The following is a 20,273-nucleotide window of genomic DNA, read 5'->3' as shown; positions in this document are numbered from 1 at the left end:
TTCAATTTCTTGTTTGTTATAACATTTGTATTCAATTTTCTTTCAATTAAATGAAGCGTTCATTTCTAAAAATGCTATAAAAATTTGTTACGCTAAGCTTGAAAACAACTTGTATGTGCTAAGACCAACCATAACTAAAGCAGTTTTGAATACCGAGTTGTTTAAAAATGTTAAAACTCAAAATAAAGTGATAAGAAAACAATAGCCAATTGGATCTAAGAACCCTTATGGTTATGCAAACCCCTAGATCACAAATGCTAAAACCCCCAAATCGAGATGATGTCAACCCAAGGAAGAAGTTAGAACAGATTTACCTTGATGATCAATATCAAGAGTAGAGAAAACTTGTTTCTAAACTCAAGATTCGAACCACTCCACAAATAGCTTGATCAAGACTACTTGAATGATTCTAGCATGCAAATCTAACACTCAAGAATTGCAAAGAAAAACAAGCTCTAGGCTTTTTGAAGCAAAAGAGCAACTTCATTCAATCATCAAAATCTGTCTTTCAAAGGAAACAAGCTAGGCTATTTATAGCCTCCAAAACAACCCTAAAAGTAACCTAAAGGCATTTGAAAGGTTGTAACTCCCAATTACATGATGGCCATAACATCCACTAGCTAAAATGTAACTTAAAACACATAAATGAAATGTTTAAAACTGAAAATATAATAAAAAGAGGTTTAAATCCGAGAATTGAAGTCTTGGTCACCCTTCAAAGTCTTTGTAACCTCCCAATTATAAATGAAGCTTCACTTGAAGTAGTTTGAAGTGTAGTTCCATTAATTGATGGATGACTTGCAATAAATGAAGCTTGAGATGCACTTAAGTTCATTTAATGCAACTTGAGTTCCTTGAATTGAACTTGGCTTTATTGAATGCAACTTGAGTTAAACTCCACTTCAACTTCAGCTCCTTTAAATGAACTTAGAGTTCATTTAATGCAACGCCTCCCTTAAGCTCTACTTGGAAGATATTGACTTGAAAAGTTCCATCTCTCTCTTGATCATCCCTAGCCGAGCTCACCAAGTATTGAACATGAGAAAGTAAAGCTTGTTGTAGCTTCTTGGCTCTTGATCTCGTTATGGGTCCTTGAGGCATGACAATGGTGCTTCCTTGGTTCACATCATCCTCCCTCTCTTGAGAAGGATTCGTCCTCGAATCATAGCCATCACCTACATCAAAAGGACTCAAATCAGCAACATTAAAGGTTGCACTAACACCATACTCACCTGGTAAATCAATTTTATAAGCATTGTCGTTGATGCGCTCGAGAACTTGAAATGGACCATCTCCTCTAGGATTGAGCTTAGAATGTCGTTGGACGGGAAATCTCTCCTTTCAAAAGTGCACCCACACCCAATCTCCTGGGTTGAATATAAGATGCCTTCGTCCCTTATTAATTTTGGAAGCAATATTGGCATTTTGCTTCTCAATCCTCTCCTTGACCTCCTTGTGTAGCTTATGAACGTATTCAACCTTAGCATTAGCATCAAAATTCACAAATTCAGTAGGTGGCAATGGTAGAAAATCAAGAGGTGTTATAAGATTAAAGCCATAAACAATTTCAAAAGGAGTGCACTTAGTAGTACTATGAACAGCCCTATTGTAAGCAAATTCAACAAATGGCAAACAATCCTCCCAAGATTTGATACTTTTATCAATAACAGCCCTAAGCATAGTAATCAATGTTCTATTTACTACCTCAGTTTGACCATCTGTTTGAGGGTGACATGTAGTAGAATAGACTAGCTTAGTACCTAACTTCCCCATAAGACACGCCAAAAATGACTCAAGAATGTTACATCCCGATCACTAACAATGCTGTAAGGAATGCCATGCAATCGAACAATCTCTCTAAAGAACAAATCCGCAATGTTTTTAGCATCATCAGTTTTGTGACATGGAATAAAATGAGCCATTTTACTAAATCTATCAACAACCACAAATATACTATCTCTACCTTTCCTAGTCCTTGGTAAACCTAAGACAAAGTCCATTGATATATCCAACAAAGGAGCAATTGGAACGGGCAAAGGAGAATATAAGCCATGCGGTTTAAGTCTAGATTTAGCTTACCTACATGAAATGCAATGCTCACAAACTTTATGAACGTCATGTCTCATCCTAGGCCAATAAAAATGTTCAGAAAGCATGTCACATGTTTTTTCTACTCCAAAATGCCCCATTAATCCTCCTTCATGAGCTTCTTTAACAAGCAATTCACGAATAGAGCAATTTGGAATGCACAACTTACCTTTCCTAAAAAGAAATCCATCAAACAAGTTGTACCCATCCAAAACAATACCATTTTCAAGAGAATCAAAAATAGAACCAAAAGAAGTATCATCATGGTACAAGGTTTTAATATGCTCAAATCCAAGTAGTTTAGCATTCAAAGTGTTAAAAAGAGCATACCTTCGAGACAAAGCATCAGCAACCACATTCTCTTTACCTTGTTTATACTTAATGACATAAGGAAATGTCTCAATGAACTCCACCCACTTAGCATGGCGACGATTGAGCTTATCTTGACCTCTCAAGTGTTTTAAACTTTCATGATCAGTATGGATAACAAACTCTTTAGGCCAAAGATAATGTTGCCATGTTTGTAATGCACGAACCAAAGCATAAAGTTCTTTGTCATAAGTGGGATACTTCAAAGAAGAACCATTCAACTTCTCACTAAAGAACATTAATGGTCTTTGATTTTGCATTAAAACAGCACCTATACCTACCCCACTAGCATCACATTCAATTTCAAAAGTTCAAAATTAGGCAATGCAAGTAGTGGAGCGGAACTCAATTTTTCTTTCAAAGTGGTAAAAGCACGTTCTTGGTCCTCTCCCCACACAAAAGTAACATGTTTCTTAACAAGTTCATTCAAAGGTGAAGCAATTGTACTAAAGTCTTTTATGAACCTACGATAGAAACCCGCAAGTCCATGAAAACTTCTTACCTCACTTACACTTTTAGGTGTAGGCCAATCCCTTATAGCCTTTACCTTTTCCTCATCAACCTCAACACCTTTAGATGAAACTACAAAACCAAGAAAGTTAACTTTTTCCATACAAAAGCTACATTTCTTTAAGTTTGCATACAAACACTCCTTTTTTAAAGTATTCAAAACAGAACGTACATGCTCAACATGCTCATTTAATGACTTAGAGTAAACAAGAATATCATCAAAATATACAACCACAAACTTCCCTAAGTATTCACGCAAGACATGATTCATTAACCTCATGAATGTACTAGGTGCATTAGTCAATCCAAAAGGCATAACTAACCATTCATAAAGACCATACTTAGTTTTGAAAGTAGTTTTCCATTCATCCCCAATATGCATGCGAATTTGATGATAACCCGATTTCAAATCAATCTTAGTAAAGAGACTACATCCATGCAACTCATCAAGCATATCATCTAATCTAGGAATTGGATGCCTATACTTAATAGTTATCTTGTTTATAGCCCTACAATCAACACACATATGCCATGACCCATCTTTCTTAGGTACAAGAATAACCGGAACAGAACATGGACTCAAACTCTCGCGTACATACCCTTTGGCAAGGAGGTCATTCACTTGCCTTTGTATCTCTTCGGCCTCGCTAGGATTAGTCCTATAAGCTGGACGGTTTGGAATGGTTGCTCCCGGAATGAAGTCAATCTTGTGCTCGATCCCCCTAAGTGGTGGCAATCCACTTGGCATCTCCTCGGGAAATAATTCCTCAAATTCCTGCAAAAGGGCAACAAAAACACTAGGCAAAGAAGGGTTAAGCTCGTTAGTAAGGAAACAAGATCCTTTGTACAGAAGTACAAGGATATTTCGTTTTGCAATCAAAGCATTACTAACCTCACCCATTCTAGCACACAAGCTCACACATTTGGCTTTTCTCTCATTTTTCTCACTAGGTCGATTGCTACTTTCTTGCTTTTCACTCAAACTCTTTTTTTCTCTCAATTCTTTTTCTTTCATTTCTTTTGCTTTTGCATCGACCTCTTGCCTTTTCGTTTCAAGTTTACATTGGTCAACATATACATCTTTTGGAGACAAAGGTACAAGAGTAGTTTTCCTACCATTATGAGTAAAATGATAACGATTAGCATATCCATCATACATTACCCGACGATCAAATTGCCATGGTCTCCCTAACAAAATATCTCCGGCATGCATTGAGACAACATCACACAAAACATCATCAGCATACTTTCCAATGGTAAAAGAAACAAGAACTTGCTTATTCACCCTTACCTCCCCACAATCACTCAACCATTGAAGCTTATACGGTCTAGGATGTGGTTTAGTCTCTAAATTAAGTCTCTTGACCAGAATTGAACTCACAACATTGGTGCAACTACCGCTGTCGATCACCATACTACAAGGTACAGATTGAACAAGGCACCTAGTGTGAAATAAATTCTCTCTTTGGTCTAAGCTATCCTCCTTAACTTGGGTGCTTAAAGCTCTCCTAGTGACTAAGGACATATGTGTAGGGTCCTCTTCACTATACTCCTCACTATCACAATCCTCATTTTCTTTCTCTATTACCTCATCTTCCTCCTCATCGTCCGTCACCAACTCTCCCTCCCTAAGGACCATAGTTCTCCTATTAGGGCAATCTCTACTATAGTGACCAACCCTTTGACATTTCCAACACTTAATGTCTCTATTTCTTTCCTTAGTCTCATAAACCTTTTCTTTCCCCTTATAAGAAGTCTCTCCCTTATCCTTAGGTTTCTCACTTAACTCTCGGGTCTTAGACTTATATTCAGCATGCTTACTATCCCTTTTCCTTGTAGAAGTACTTGAAGAAGGTTTAGTAGAATACCTTTGGGACTTTCGTTGGAGTTGCTTCTCGATCTTTATGGCAATATGCAACATCTCCTCTATGTTATAGTAAGGTTGTAGATCTGATACGAATCCATTTGTGACCAATTACATATATCAAAGGAGCAATTAATACAAGAAAGGCAAGGAAGATTCAAGAGGCTTTCACACTGCACCTTCAAAAGCTTGTTAATGCACAAGAACCAACAAAGAGTTTTGAGCCCGAATTTATTCATAATGTTACTTCAATGAGTCAAGAAGAGAATGGAGCAAAGATGGCACGGGAAAAGTTGTCTATTTTGAGAGATGGCACGGAGGACAAAAAAAGTGTGCAGATTCGTGAACAGGTGCCTTTGCAGATTGCACCTCTTTGGAGTTTGTGAAGTCAAAAGTTGTCAAACCATATTCAAATGTGAAGCGCCTCCTACAGCACATAGATAAGACCATTTGAAGCATGACTACGTTTTCTGATCCGCATTTAAGTGTCTAGAATGATGTGCAATCAAGTTTTAGTTTGCATGTCTTATTTTCTACAATTTGCATTAAGTAGTATTTTGAAAAACTTTTGGTGTTCTTATGTTGAACGACCATTTGGCCTATTTAAAGGCTTGTAATGCTCTTGTTATGGAGAACTTGAGATTAAAACATATTGAAATTCAAGAACTTTTGTTCCTTAACACTTTTGGTGTTGCTTCTTTCAAATCTTGCTTTAGGTTTGATGTTAAACCGATTCATTGGATTAGTCTCGATCAAGCTAATTCTGGAGTGAGTCGTCTTAGGATCTAGGAGTGTCTATCGTAGATTCTAAGTCCGATCTAAGAGTGATTCATCTTCTAACCTTACTCTTGGTTGGAATCATTCGGTAAGTTAGTCGTTTTTGTGAATGTTTGCAAGGATCCTAGAAGGACCTCTAGCTTTGTAAACACGAGCAACCTTGGTGCTTATCATTTGGTATCAAAGCATTGGTCGACATCCTTTGGCCGGCTCTAGAGGTGAAATATCTTTACTTTGTCTAATTTTATATTCTGTCATTTTTTCTTTTTTCGAAAGTAGTTCTTACAAAGTGTAACAAGACATACTACAACTTGCCTTGAAATTCTTGTATTTTTGCTCTCGGATTATTAGCAAAGAAAAAAAAATAGAAGCAAAAAGAGAAAAAAAAAACAGAAGCAAAAGAAACAAAAATCAGTAGCAAAAGAAAGAAAACAGTAGCACAAAAAAAAAGCATTCGAAGATCCGAGGCACATGAAAAGTTCTTTTCATTATGTTGTGTTTTGTTTAAATTATCAAGTTTTTTATCCTAAGATTGAGTTGCTGTAGTCTTAGTTTGTGAGAGTTGATCATTGAATTAGTTATATCAAGCTTTAAGCAAGATTGCACCAAAATTTAAGCCAACCCTTACATCTTTGACCTAGTACCAAAAGCCTACCCTCGAGTGATAAACACGAGTGTCCTTGAGTGAAATCCTAGTGAGAGGAGTGAAAAGGTCCTTATTTTGTTATTTTATTTTTCTAACAAAATGTCACAGGGAGTACCGCAAGATCCTACTATGGCCATTCTTCAATCAATTCAAGGTATGGTGGAAATGATGAGGGAAGATAGGCAGGAAAGAAGGGTGCAACAACGAAGAGAAGAACGAGTCTTACAGGAAGATGAAGGTATGTTTGACTTCGATGTCCAAGAAAGAGAAGTTGGAGGAAGAGGAAGGAATAACTTTGCCAACATTATGCAACCGAGGAGATTGGAAAGAGTTCATGAAAATAGAGATGGCAGAGTTAAACTCAAAATTCCAGCGTTTCGTGGAACAGTGGACCCCGAGGCTTACTTACAATGGGAAAGGAAGATAGAGCACGTGTTTGATGGCTATACATATAGTGAGAATAAGAAGATGAGACTTGTCATTACCGAATTCATTAATCATGCTAATGCATGGTATCAACATCTCAAATCCGAGAAAAGAAGGAAAGAGGAGTTTCCAATAGAAACTTGGGAAGAACTCAAAGAAGCCATGAGAAAGAGGTATGCTCCCAAACATTATAAAAATGATTTAAAAACTAAACTGCAAGCTTTGAGGCAGGGAACAAAAAGTGTTGATGAGTATTATCAAGAGATGGTGATTTTAATGGAAAAAGCACACATTCGAGAAGAAGAGGAAGAACCCATGTCTAGATTCCTTGGAGGTTTGAATCTGGAAATTGTTCATCATATTGATAGAAATCCACCACCTTACTTGGAAGATATGTATCACCATGCTATCAAAACTGAAGATTAAAACATATTGAAATTCAAGAACTTTTGTTCCTTAACACTTTTGGTGTTGCTTCTTTCAAATCTTGCTTTAGGTTTGATGTTAAACCGATTCATTGGATTAGTCTCGATCAAGCTAATTCTGGAGTGAGTCGTCTTAGGATCTAGGAGTGACCATCGTAGATTCTAAGTCCGATCTAAGAGTGATTCATCTTCTAACCCTACTTTTGGTTGGAATCATTCGGTAAGTTAGTCGTTTTTGTGAATGTTTGCAAGGATCCTAGAAGGACCTCTAGCTTTGTAAACCCGAGCAACCTTGGCGCTTATCAAGATCAACCTTATCAGCAATCTCCTTGTTTAAGCCATTCAGAAATCGTGCCATGAGATTCTCCATATCCTCTTCAAGATCAAGTCGATCCATCAACAAATCCATCTCCTTGTAATAGTCCTCCACGGACTTGCTACCTTGTCTCAACACTTGTAGCTTTTGCGCCGTGTCCTTTTGGAAATGTCTAGGAACAAACCGCCTTCTCATCAACTCCTTGAATTCATACCATGAATCGATTGGCGCCTCAAGATTTCGTCTCCTACTTGACATCAATTTGTCCCACCATGTTATTGCATAATCTTTAAATTGAGCAATACATAGTTTTACCTTCTTTTCTTTGCTAAAATTGTGGCAGTCAAATACATACTCCACTTGCTTCTCCCACTGAATGTAAGCCTCCAGATCAGTCTTACCATAGAACTTTGGAAGCTTCAATTTGATATTGCCCAAGTTTCGGTCAACTTGAGCATCCTCCCGTGGAGCCCTCCGTTGGAGATTATGGTAGCCTCTTCCTTGGCCTCGCCCTCGATCTAAGCCACGACCAACATGTCTCTCTCCCCGTCTTGGAGCCGCCAAGACTGTAACTTGATCGTCCTCCCAATGATCAGATCCATCACCTTCATAATCATCCTCATCTAGAACACGTGGTGGTGGAATTCGCTCCGGAGCTTCACTTGAAGTAGTTTGAAGTGTAGTTCCATTAATTGATGGATAACTTGCAATAAATGAAGCTTGAGATGCACTTAAGTTCATTTAATGCAACTTGAGTTCCTTGAATTGAACTTGGCTTTATTGAATGCAACTTGAGTTAAACTCCACTTCAACTTCAGCTCCTTTAAATGAACTTAGAGTTCATTTAATGCAACGCCTCCCTTAAGCTCTACTTGGAAGATATTGACTTGAAAAGTTCCATCTCTCTCTTGATCATCCCTAGCCGAGCTCACCAAGTATTGAACATGAGAAAGTAAAGCTTGTTGTAGCTTCTTGGCTCTTGATCTCGTTATGGGTCCTTGAGTCATGACAATGGTGCTTCCTTGGTTCACATCATAAAGGGCAAAAAGTATCTCCTAAAAAAATACCTATCTTTGGCACTTAACATTAGGTCACATTAAGCTTAATAAGATTAGGAAATTGGTTAAGAATGGTCTTATAAGCGAGTTAGAAAACAGCTCTTTACGATACTGTGAGTCTTGTCTTGAACGCAAGATGACAAAAATACATTTTACTGGAAAAGGTTATAGAGCCAAAGAGCCCTTAGAACTTATACATTCAGACCTTTATGGTCCAATGAATGTTAAAGTTCGAGGAGGGTATGGATATTTCATCTATTTTATAGGTGATTAATCAATGTATGGTTATCTATACCTGATGCAACATAAGTCTGAAGCCTTTGAAAAGTTCAAGGAGTACAAGACCGAAGTTGAAAATCAATTAGGTAAAACCATTAAAACAGTTCGATCTGATCGAGGAGGAGAGTATATGGACTTTATATTCAAGGACTATATGATAGAACATGGAATCATGTTTCAACTCTCACCCCTAGTACACCACAACAGACGGTGTATCAGAGAGGAGAAAATGAACTCTGTTAGACATGGTTCATTCAATGATGAGCTATGGTCAGTTGCCTAACTCACTTTAGGGTTACGCGGTGGAGATTGCGGTTTATATTTTGAACGTAGTTCCATCGAATAGTGTTTTTGAAGCATCCTTATAAATATAGAAGGGTCGTCAAGCTAGTTTACGTCACTTCCGCATTTGGTAATGTCTTGTACACGTGCTCGTGACTAACCTAAACAAATTGGAACCTCATTCAAAAGTATGTCTATTCGTAGGTTACCCTAAAGAGACGAGATGTGGTCTCTTCTTCAATCCTCAAGAGTAATAGTGTGTTTGTATCAACAAAAACCACCTACTTGGAAGAAGACCATGTTCGAGATCATAAACCACGAAGTAAAGTAATGATAAACGAGATTTCCAAAGAGGCTATAAATACATTAACAAGAGTTGTTGATTAAGCTGACACTTTAACAATAGTTGTTGATGAAGCCAGCATGTCACGTCAGTCACATCCACCTCAATAATGGAGGATGCCTCAATATAGTGGGAAGATTGTGTCACAATCTGACCGCTATGTGGATTTAACAAAAACCCAAGTTGTCATGCCTGATGACGGCATCGATGATCCATTGACCTACAAACAAGCAATGGAAGAAGTGGACAATGATAAATGGGTCAAAACTATAGACTTGGAAATGAAGTCAATGTACTTCAATTTGATTTGGGAACTTGTAGACCAATCTGACAGGGTAAGACCCATAGACTACAAATGGATCTACAAGAAAATACGAGACGCCGAAGTAAAGGTACAAACGTACAAGGCGAGGCTTGTAGCGAAAGGCTACACATAAAGGGAAGGGGTGGACTATGAAAAACCTTCTCCCTTGTAGCTATGATCAAGTCCATAAGAATACTTTTGTCAATTGCCACATATTATGACTATGAGATTTGGCAAATGGACGTCAAGACTGTCTTTCTAAATGGCAATGTTGAAGAAAGTAATTATATGTCTCAACCCGAAGGGTTCATAGCACAAGGTCAAGAGCAAAAGGTTTGCAAGCTTAAACGTTCCATATATGGACTGAAACAAGCATCTCCATCTTGGAACATAAGGTTCGATACTACAATCAAATCTTATGGTTTTGATCAAAATGTTGATGAGCCTTGTGTATACACGCAGATCATTAACAACACAATAGCCTTCTTAATATTGTATGTGGATGATATCCGACTCATTGGGTGTTGGGTGTGTTGCCATAAACTCGTAGTTTGTATTTATGTAAAAACAAATTTATATTGAATAAAGTTTTATTCAATCAATTTGTTGTTGAATTCATAGCATTGCATTGTCTAAATCCAATAAACTAAACATCTAATTTTATTATAATGTAACCGAGACAGTGGATATTTGATATGCTCTTGTTATAAAAGTGGATAATGTCTCGGGAATAACCTAAAGGGTCTATAGTATGTGTATAAAGTTGGGTACCTTATCCTGGCAACACTATGGATACGGCTCACTTTGTAAATGTTATAGACGACCCGATCCAGGTCGTTCATGTGGAGACATGCGAGTGGGGGTATCATATACAATGAGTTCATATAAGACCAGACCACGAAATAGCCGATCTTTAGATGTAATCCTGTTGACTAATAGATTGCTATTTCATAGGATGACCAGTCAACTCATTCTCAATTCTGCGTGAGTTATGGACTCCTGCCCGTTACGACTCGTCTTTTGATCTATATGAGTGAGAGCGGCCCGAGTCGGCGACTCAATATTTCTACGTCACACACTGTCGAAACACCGCAAACACAACAGATTTACCGGACGGCCTTGTTTGGGGCATAAATCTTTGTCGGTGGCTAAGCTCGGGCCACCGTGGGTTTCCGGAGATCGTGAAGAAGACGTTGAATTTGCGTCAGGTTGCAGGCACTACCGTGGAGTCATCGTTGTTCGATTGGGGAGAGTCGCGCTGCTGTTCGACGTCGGATCTAAGCTCGAGCCATTGTGGAGATTCTACAAGGGAATGAAGTCGTGCCGGCATGGGGACTGCTCCAGATCAACGTCAGAGTTGGGCAAGAAGTGGCCGGCTGGAAAACAAGGGGTGGGGCGACTGTGATTGTTGGGAAGATGAAGAAGAAGAAGAAGAGAGAAAAAAAGAGGGACTAAGGTTTGTTGTTTTGTTTTAATGGGTTTTATTTTCCTTCTTTATGTTTTCTTTTAACAAAATAGTTAAACTCCAAAAATGGCTAAAGATCGTAGAAAAATAAGAATAACAGTTTTGCTAACGTTTTCCCAAAATTAATAATCCAATAAAAAAACTAAAAAAAATGGGAAAGAATTTAAGAGAATAACTTAATTTTAAAAACCCAAGAATAAAATCCAAAAGGAAAATTAAATTTCCATATCCTCGAATTAAAATTTAATTACAAGTCTCTTCCAAATTTCAAAAACTTAATTTATCTTCATCCTACAAAAAAAAATTAACTCTAATTTAAATTCTAATTTATCCAAAAGTAGAACTTTGAATTTAGAAGGTCCAAGAATTTAAATTATCAGCTTAGGGGAAAAAAATCCAAAGGCACAAATTAAATCTTAAGATAAACTAGTCAGAGAACGCGGGGAGTTACAGACTACCCCACCTTATAAAAACTTTCATCCTCGAAAGTTGACTGGTCGCACAACTCTAAACGTCGGGGCGTTACAACTAGAGTTTAGTTCAAGTTGGAGGTTGTTGGGTTTCATGCCCTAAACTCATGGTTTGTCTAAAACAAATAATTTATTCAATCAAGTTTTTTTTTATATATATATTTTTTAAGGTTTTGAACTGTATTGACCCAAATCCAATAAACTAATATCTATGGTTATTTAATGTAACTGGAACAGTATATACTTGATATACACGGTATATATTTGATATACATGGTATATAGTGGATATATAATCAGATCATGTTCTTGTGATAACCTAAATGGTCTATAGTATATTGATATGGTTGGATACTTCATTCGGGAGACACTATGGATATGACCTATTATGTAAAAGTTACAAATGACTCGATCCAAGTCGTTCATGTGGGGATATGCGAGTGAGGGTATCATATACATTGAGTTTGTATAAGATCGGACCACGATATAAATCTTTAATTGTAACACCGTTAACTAATTAAATCAATATTTCACAAGATAACCATGTAACTCAAACTAAGTGAGTACGAACTCTTGCTTATAAGGAATTGTCCTTTGATATGAATGGGTTAGATAAACCCGAGACACCGACTAAATATACCTAGTATATCGGGACGAGTCCTAGTGGGGAGTTGGTAACTAACTTCGTGAGATGGAGTTCACTTATTCTCGACTTTAGGGAAGTAGATGAGTTGTTTCCTTAAGTTTTTATTTCGGGCCTTGAACAAGAGGCCCAACTCTCTCACTGGCCTAAGAGGGACTTTGTTTTATGGTAGGACCATAAACGATTGTTCATTAGAGGGCCAGTGGCACTTAAGGAGCAAGAAGTAACTACGGGAGTAAGATGGTAATTTGATATAGTTGTAGTTATGTACTACTCATGAAAGATTTACTTATTCATTATAGTTATATCCATGGACGAAAAATATTCTACAGTGCGAAGAGTGCAATTGTGGATCTTTAGCGAAGTGACCCACAATTAATGAATGTTTATTAATTTTGTTAAGTAGTTTAATTAATAAATAATGTATCATTGGAGCTTCTAATATGTAAGTCCATTAGGTCCCCTTGCTAGCTCACAACAAGTAAAATGAGGATAAAAAATTTGAAAGAATTTGACATGTTAAAATTTAATAAGGGAATGTATATAACGTATACACCATTTATATAATGTATATATTGATCAGTTATATAATTAATTTTGAACAAGAATTCAAAATTAATACTATATTTGTAACGCCCCGAGTCCCTCAGGTTAGTTAGTCTCGAATCGGGAGATTTTTCATTTAATTTTCAAAGTGAATGTTAATTGAATTTATTTATATTTATCGGGCTCTAACATCCAATTAAATTAATATTTACCGGATCCCGTGTGGTGGGTCTTCTTTAGGAGGGGGGTAGATTTCTTATCTTTGGGTTTGGACTTATTGGGCCTCCTTTGGGTTATTTTGTTTTTAAAACAAAGGGAAAAAAAAGGAAGAAAAACAAAAACAAAACCCTAGCCCATTCCTTCATTTCTTCTTCTTTTTTTTCCTCCCTTTTCTTCTTCCCCATTCCTAGCCCTAGCCGACAGCCCCCCTCCCCAAAACTTCTTCTTCTTCTTGGAGCAGTCCACGCCGGCGGCCCCTTCTTCTCCGGCAAAGCGGTACAACAACAGCAGCATCTCCACGCCGGCGGCCCGACTAATCCCGGTGGCGTTAACCTGCGGCGAGTTCCGTGCGACAGCGTGACGAGCAGCGGTGTTGAATCGCGACGGCGGCGCGACATTTCCCCCACGGATTTGCAGCAGTGTGACGTCTCCTTGCACGACCCACGACGCGGTGGCTCTCCGACGACCCTCCACAACCGGCCGGCAAGCTCCACAAACCACGAACGGCGGCGGCACTGAACAGCCACCGGAATCCGACGCCCTGCAGCACTCCCTTCGACGTGAACAGTAGCCTTCCAGTGAAGTTCGACGCTGTCTCACACGCAATCGAAGCCCAATCTATTTACCCACTCTTTTCGGCATGGGTTCGGCGTTGACCCACCTCTAATTGGACCCAAATCAGCATTACCCATCACTTTTAGACATCGGGACAGCAAGCTTAAGGCCTTTTGAACTCAGATTGGGAGCCCGAACCCCTTCGACGTCAACCCACTCCTAACCCAAGTTGTTCTAGTGTGAGTTAGTAGGTAACGACTCTACCTAAACTCGGTTTCGTTTATAACTAAATGTTTCTAATTGGTTACTAACCTCGAGATCATGCTCTTTTGTAGTAGGAAGTGTTCAACGAGCTTAGGAGCTTTAGGACAAGTGTTAGTAAGTAGCACGGGGGCGGGTGCGAGCGTTGATGTTTGTTATTTGGTTGCCGATGTGCTCTTTATGATGCTTAATATTGGTTCTGATACGTGGTTGTGTAGTGTAACTCTTGTTTATGTTGTTTTGTATACCTGGTTAGTGTTGAATGTCCAACGGTGATAATAGTGGGAACTTTGTATTGTTCAACTGCTGAGATCTGTTGTAAAATGATGTATGATTGTAGGGAATGTTCGTTAAAGTGAATTTATTTTGGAAATGTTTGTTCTCTGAATTTGTATGAGGTGTTTGGCGTGTCTCATGAGTTTTTTTTATTATATCTAGCAGTGCTTATTGAATATGAACGTCGGATATTAAGTGTTTGGATGAATTGTGTTGGGCTCCAATCGTTTGCAATTTGTTGACTATGCTCTGTTATGACTAAACTCACTGTGGCGCTGTTGTTAAGATTTGGTATGTTGTGAAAGCATGTTTGGTTTATTGTTTTGCTATTAGAATGATGTTTATGTTGTGGAAGCATGCTGAATTGTGTTGGTGAGCTGAGAGATGCATTGAAATCATACTAGTGGTGGTGTTGTTGATGGGTGTTGTGGTGGTTGGTGCTATTAGGGAAGTAGTACTGAAATCTCGGTTGGAGGCTAGAAATGTTATGTGGAATTATGAAAGTTATGAAGTGAATTGGTGAGTGTCAGGGCCTCGGGTATAAATGGTCGGGGGCTGATACGTCACTAATTGGGTATCAAGGCCTCGGGTATAAATGGTCGGGGGTCGATACGCCAATATTGGATAAAGATGAGCGTCGGGGCCTCGGGTATAAATGGTCGGGGGTCGATGCGAGGAGTCTTTCGAAAGGAGAACTATTGGGGCCTTGGGTATAAATGGTAAAGGGCCAATAGATTGTAAGACATCGAGGCCTCAAGTATAAATGGTCGAGGGTCGATGCACTAGTGTCGGGGGATCTGGGTATAAATGGTCAGGGACCGACACTACCAATAGAATGGTTTTCGAAGAGCTTGAATAGCTGAGGTGAACATAGATGTATTTGAGGTGCTAGGGAGCCAAGTGGACAGTAATTGTTTTCATATGATTGTGGTTAGCATCGGGTCTTATAGAGCATGTTTATGGATGAATGTATAATGTAATAGTAGAGCACGTCTATGGTTATTCGCGTACTGTAATGATAGAGCATGACGATGTATGTTTCCTTTATGGTTATGAGCATGATGTTTGTGTGTGCTTGGTGAGGGCTACTTATGGAGTATATTTTATATACTCACCCCCCCCCCCCTCTACAATGATTGTTTCAGGAGAAGGACTCGTGGGTGACCATGGTGATGGGGCGGAGGAGACCTGACGTGATGTGAACCAAGGAAGCACCATTGTCATGCCTCAAGGACCCATAACGAGATCAAGAGCCAAGAAGCTACAACAAGCTTTACTTTCTCATGTTCAATACTTGGTGAGCTCGGCTAGGGATGATCAAGAGAGAGATGGAACTTTTCAAGTCAATATCTTCCAAGTAGAGCTTAAGGGAGGCGTTGCATTAAATGAACTCTAAGTTCATTTAAAGGAGCTGAAGTTGAAGTGGAGTTTAACTCAAGTTGCATTCAATAAAGCCAAGTTCAATTCAATGAACTCAAGTTGCATTAAATGAACTTAAGTGCATCTCAAACTTCATTTATTGCAAGTTATCCATCAATTAATGGAACTACACTTCAAACTACTTCAAGTGAAGCTTCATTTATAATTGGGAGGTTACAAAGACTTTGAAGGGTGACCAAGACTTCAATTCTCGGATTTAAACCTCTTTTTATTATATTTTCAGTTTTAAACATTTCATTTATGTGTTTTAAGTTACATTTTAGCTAGTGGATGTTATGGCCATCATGTAATTGGGAGTTACAACCTTTCAAATGCCTTTAGGTTACTTTTAGGGTTGTTTTGGAGGCTATAAATAGCCTAGCTTGTTTCCTTTAAAAGACAGATTTTGATGATTGAATAAAGTTGATATTTTGCTTCAAAAAGCCTAGAGCTTGTTTTTCTTTGCAATTCTTGAGTGTTAGATTTGCATGCTAGAATCATTCAAGTAGTCTTGATCAAGCTATTTGTGGAGTGGTTCGAATCTTGAGTTTAGAAACAAGTTTTCTCTACTCTTGATATTGATCATCAAGGTAAATCCGTTCTAACTTCTTCCTTGGTTTGACATCATCTCGATTTGGGGGTTTTAGCATTTGTGATCTAGGGGTTTGCATAACCATAAGGGTTCTTAGATCCAATTGGCTATTGTTTTCTTATCATGACGGGCGAGGACCATAGGCTGCTTAGTTTTTCTGTTTAGTTTAAATCATTGGTTAGGGCCTTATGTTGTGGCCAATAAACGGTTTATTTGCATTTGAATAATTGAGAGATTTTTCCCCTGTTGTTAGTTGTGCTTCGGGATAGGTGCCTATTTGGGTTTTATTTCATTTGTTTAGATTCATATAGATTGGATAATAAACTCGTCCCGCGAAGTGGTTCACGAATGTTGTTGAATGCTATTCCATGAGATTGATTTATCGTTAAATCGATGAGGATTGGAGCTTGATTTTATAAGTTTATGTGCATAGGAAGTTGGCAGGATGTAGCCGGGGTTAAATTTGATTAGTTGAGTAGTTAATGTGACCTAGAGGTGTGCGGAAAATTCTGGGTCGTTACAATATTGTTGTGAGAGAGATTCAAATTAATGTGGATGAGTTACAGATTAAAACTATAGGTTGGAGAGAAATACATTTGAATTTGATTCAAATTTATGATATTCATTAATTATTGGTTTTTCAGTTAATTAATTATATTATTTAATAATTAAAATTATTTAATAATTATTTATTTAATTATCAATTAACCCGCCCTCTTCCAAAATAGATGAGGTGGGTAACTACCCACGTCATCATTATAATGTAGAAGAGTTATGCAATTTGTTATGCTGTCAATGTTCGATTGGTCTACTGTGAATAAAAGGTTATTCAAAGGTAACTTAAAGTCTTATGTTTTTAGTTCTCTGTGTGACTTAATTCAATCGAAAAATTCAAGCAAAGCATTCACGTGCTTCCGCTGGGGGTTCAATCCTTTCGAGTTTATGCGCTCTTGTTTAAGCGAAATCCTATGTTAATTTCGTAATACTTTACTAGACATAACCTTTTCAATATTAGACTTAAGTGTTGAGCTAAACTTACGAGCGACCAACTTAAGAAATCACTTAAGACGAATGTTGAGGAATTAGCCTTGAAATGCACCAAGTGCTACCTGGGTTTTTTTGTCTTAGGTTAAAATTAAAAGATTTTTCGAATGCATTTCACAAATAAGTTGAAAACTAAATTAGTGCATAATTAAAGAACAAAAAATACTCAAGGAAATAAGAAAAATACCTTCCATTTAGTGAGATTAAAGAATAATAAAGGTACAACGAGCCATATCTTAACCTTTTTCTCTTTAGAGCTCAAATGGTTTGGAGTTGGTTACTGGGTACCGTGGTTGACCCTTTAAGTAAGGTTTCAACAATTGACTTGGTATGGTAAGGAAATATTCGGTTTCAACAAAATCCCAACAATTTTCCCGTATTTTGGCGTGAGGTTTCAACAAACTCCAAGCCTGTATAATGGGGATAGGGCTCTTTTTGTTATAACTACAGCTATGGTCTTTCTTCTCGATCAACCAACTACGGTCTTTCTTCTTAAGTCCCCTCTGCACCACCACCATATACATGTGCTACCTCACTACTTGCAAAACCTGTATGGGAAAAAGAAGGGGTGAGTACAACCACGGTACCCAGTAAGCAACCCTTACTTAAAGAGTCATACACAAATAACATGCTTACACAACGACAACACATCATGCTCGTTATTAATATCGTGTTTTACATTAAACTAAACAGATTGTGCAAATGATTTACCTAAATGCAACCTATGGACCCAAGTCTCACTTCACAACTCACTAGTTCTCTTTCTTATTCCTCCAAGACTTATTCCTTCGAGTCGTATCGACCCCTGACCTTTGTACCCAAGGCCTCGACATTTCTCAACTGCGCTTGGAATTCGATCCTTGACCTTTGTACCCAAGGGCTCGAACTATTACGCCGACCCCTGACCACGCATAGCCAAGGCCTTGACACTTCTCTAAACTCATTAATTCTCTTTCCTATTCCTCCAAGACTTATTCCTTCGAGTCGTATTGACCACTGACCTTTGTACCCAGGGTCTCGACACTTCTCTGTAGCGTTTAGCGTTTAATCCTTGACCTTTGTACCTAAGGCCTTGAACTGTTGCATCGACCCCTAACCACGTATAGCTAAGGCATCGATCACTTTGCAACATATTGGCTCTTGTCCTTTCCTCTCAAGGTCCCAATACTTGCCTTCATCTAAGACTCATCGCATCGACCCTCGACCTTTATTCCCGAAGCCTCGACACTCATCTTTGTCAACCGTTTGGCGTATCGATCCCTAACCTTTGTACCTAGAGCCTCGATACCCAACTAGTGACATATCAGCCACCTGACCCTGATACTCACTATTCACTTCGTAACATCTCATTACTCTCACTAGAGCCCTACTACATGCTTTTTAAGTCATGACCCATACAACATTCAACTCACAATTAATCCAGCATGCTTCTTAAACCACTTGCCAACAATAGAACAATAGTACCAATATGCTTCCACAACATAATAATTTTTAACAACAACATGTCTTATAGTGACAATCTGATTCAAACAATTATAAACAAATAGAACCAATCATAGTCATCAAGAACATCTAACATTCGTAAAGAAACATCTAGCACAACATCCAACAAGCATTAAGAGATAAAGCACACAAATTAAAACATGCAAATCGTACATAAGCACACAACAAACATCCCTCTAAGTAAGAACTACTTACAGAAAAGTCCTAACGCATCACAAACACTTGAATACTTGCTACCAAAACAAAAGAGACCAAACTTTGCTTATATTCCAAATGGAAACACTTAAATCCAACTGGAAAGAAGGTTTTAGGTGAGTCATTACCTACTAAACCTTGCCGAAACAATTTGGGTCTTTCTTGGATCGATGTCGATGGATTCGACACAGCAAATCTGAGTTCGAAAAGGCTCAAACTTGCTGGTCATACACCGAAAAGGTATGGGTAACTCAAATCGACCTTCACTTGCGAGTAGGTAAGCACCGAATATATGTTGAACAGGTGGGCTGAAGGGATTGGATCCCGCAGCGGAAGCGCGCGAACACGTGTGCTTGATCTTATTTTAGAATTACAACGAAGAAAAGACATAAGCATGATTAAACGAAAGTTAGTGAAACGTACCTTTGAAGGCACCTCTTCAATGTAGACACCAACGCCACCAAAAGACCTTCCTCGCTATCCTCTGGATGTTAAGAACTCGGTTTGTGGGAACCATCTTGTAATTGAGGGGGAGATCGAGAGACATATTTTCTCGTTAGAGTCTCAGAAACTCAACAACCGAGAACCGAGGGTACGACCAGAAGCAAAAGGGGAGAACCTCCCTTTTATAGGGAATAAGGAGTGAGGGGGAAGTCACCACTTCCCCAAATGGTCGGAAGTGGGAAAACCTCCCCCACTTCCCATCATTTGGGAGGTTTTCCTCCTACTTCTGCCCCTTTCCCTTTTCTTTTTTTCCCTTTTATTTTAATTAAAATAATAATCTAATTTAATTAATTACAAACAATAATTATTAATTTAATTAAACTAAATCTAATTTAATGGAACCAAATTACTATATCACATTAATCTAATGAAATCATGTTTAATTAAATTAAACTTAAATTAATCAACCATATAAGAATCAAATTATAATATCCATCTCTCCCATAATTTTATTTTATAATGTATCATCATACATTATACTAATTGCATATCATATAATTAACCTTAATTCCCTTTAACAAATTTGAATAATTCAAATTCTTTTCAAGACTAAATGTTCTTAACTATCATTTACGAGCTAGCAATGGGACCTAATGGACCTACAGATCGGAAGCTCCAACGATACGAGATTAATTGATTAAACTCATTAACCATATTAATCAACATTCGTTAACTGTCGGTCACTCCACAGTTGTACTCTTCTTACTGTAGAATATTATGCGTTCACGGATTTTGACCATTAACGTCAATTCAATCCTTCACGAGCGTTCGTAACCACAGTTGGGTCAAATTACCGTTTTACCCATGTGTTACATATTGGACGTTAAGTACCGCTGATCCTCTAATGAACAACCCGGTTATGACCCGACCAATAACCGAAAGTCCCTCTCGGACC

General features: G+C 38.2%; 1 pseudogene; it reads right to left on the bottom strand.

Annotated features, from left to right (window-relative positions):
• Positions 1-232: 232 nt before the first annotated feature.
• LOC148210277 (uncharacterized) overlaps positions 233-20,273 on the bottom strand; it is a 31,904-nt pseudogene continuing 11,863 nt past the window's right edge.

This window comes from Momordica charantia (genome assembly GCF_013281855.1).
Source record: "Momordica charantia cultivar OHB3-1 chromosome 7 unlocalized genomic scaffold, Mcharantia_2.0 BLBB01000007.1, whole genome shotgun sequence".
In the NCBI taxonomy this organism is placed as follows: Eukaryota; Viridiplantae; Streptophyta; class Magnoliopsida; order Cucurbitales; family Cucurbitaceae; genus Momordica; species Momordica charantia.
This window is presented reverse-complemented; position numbering and strand designations above follow the sequence as displayed.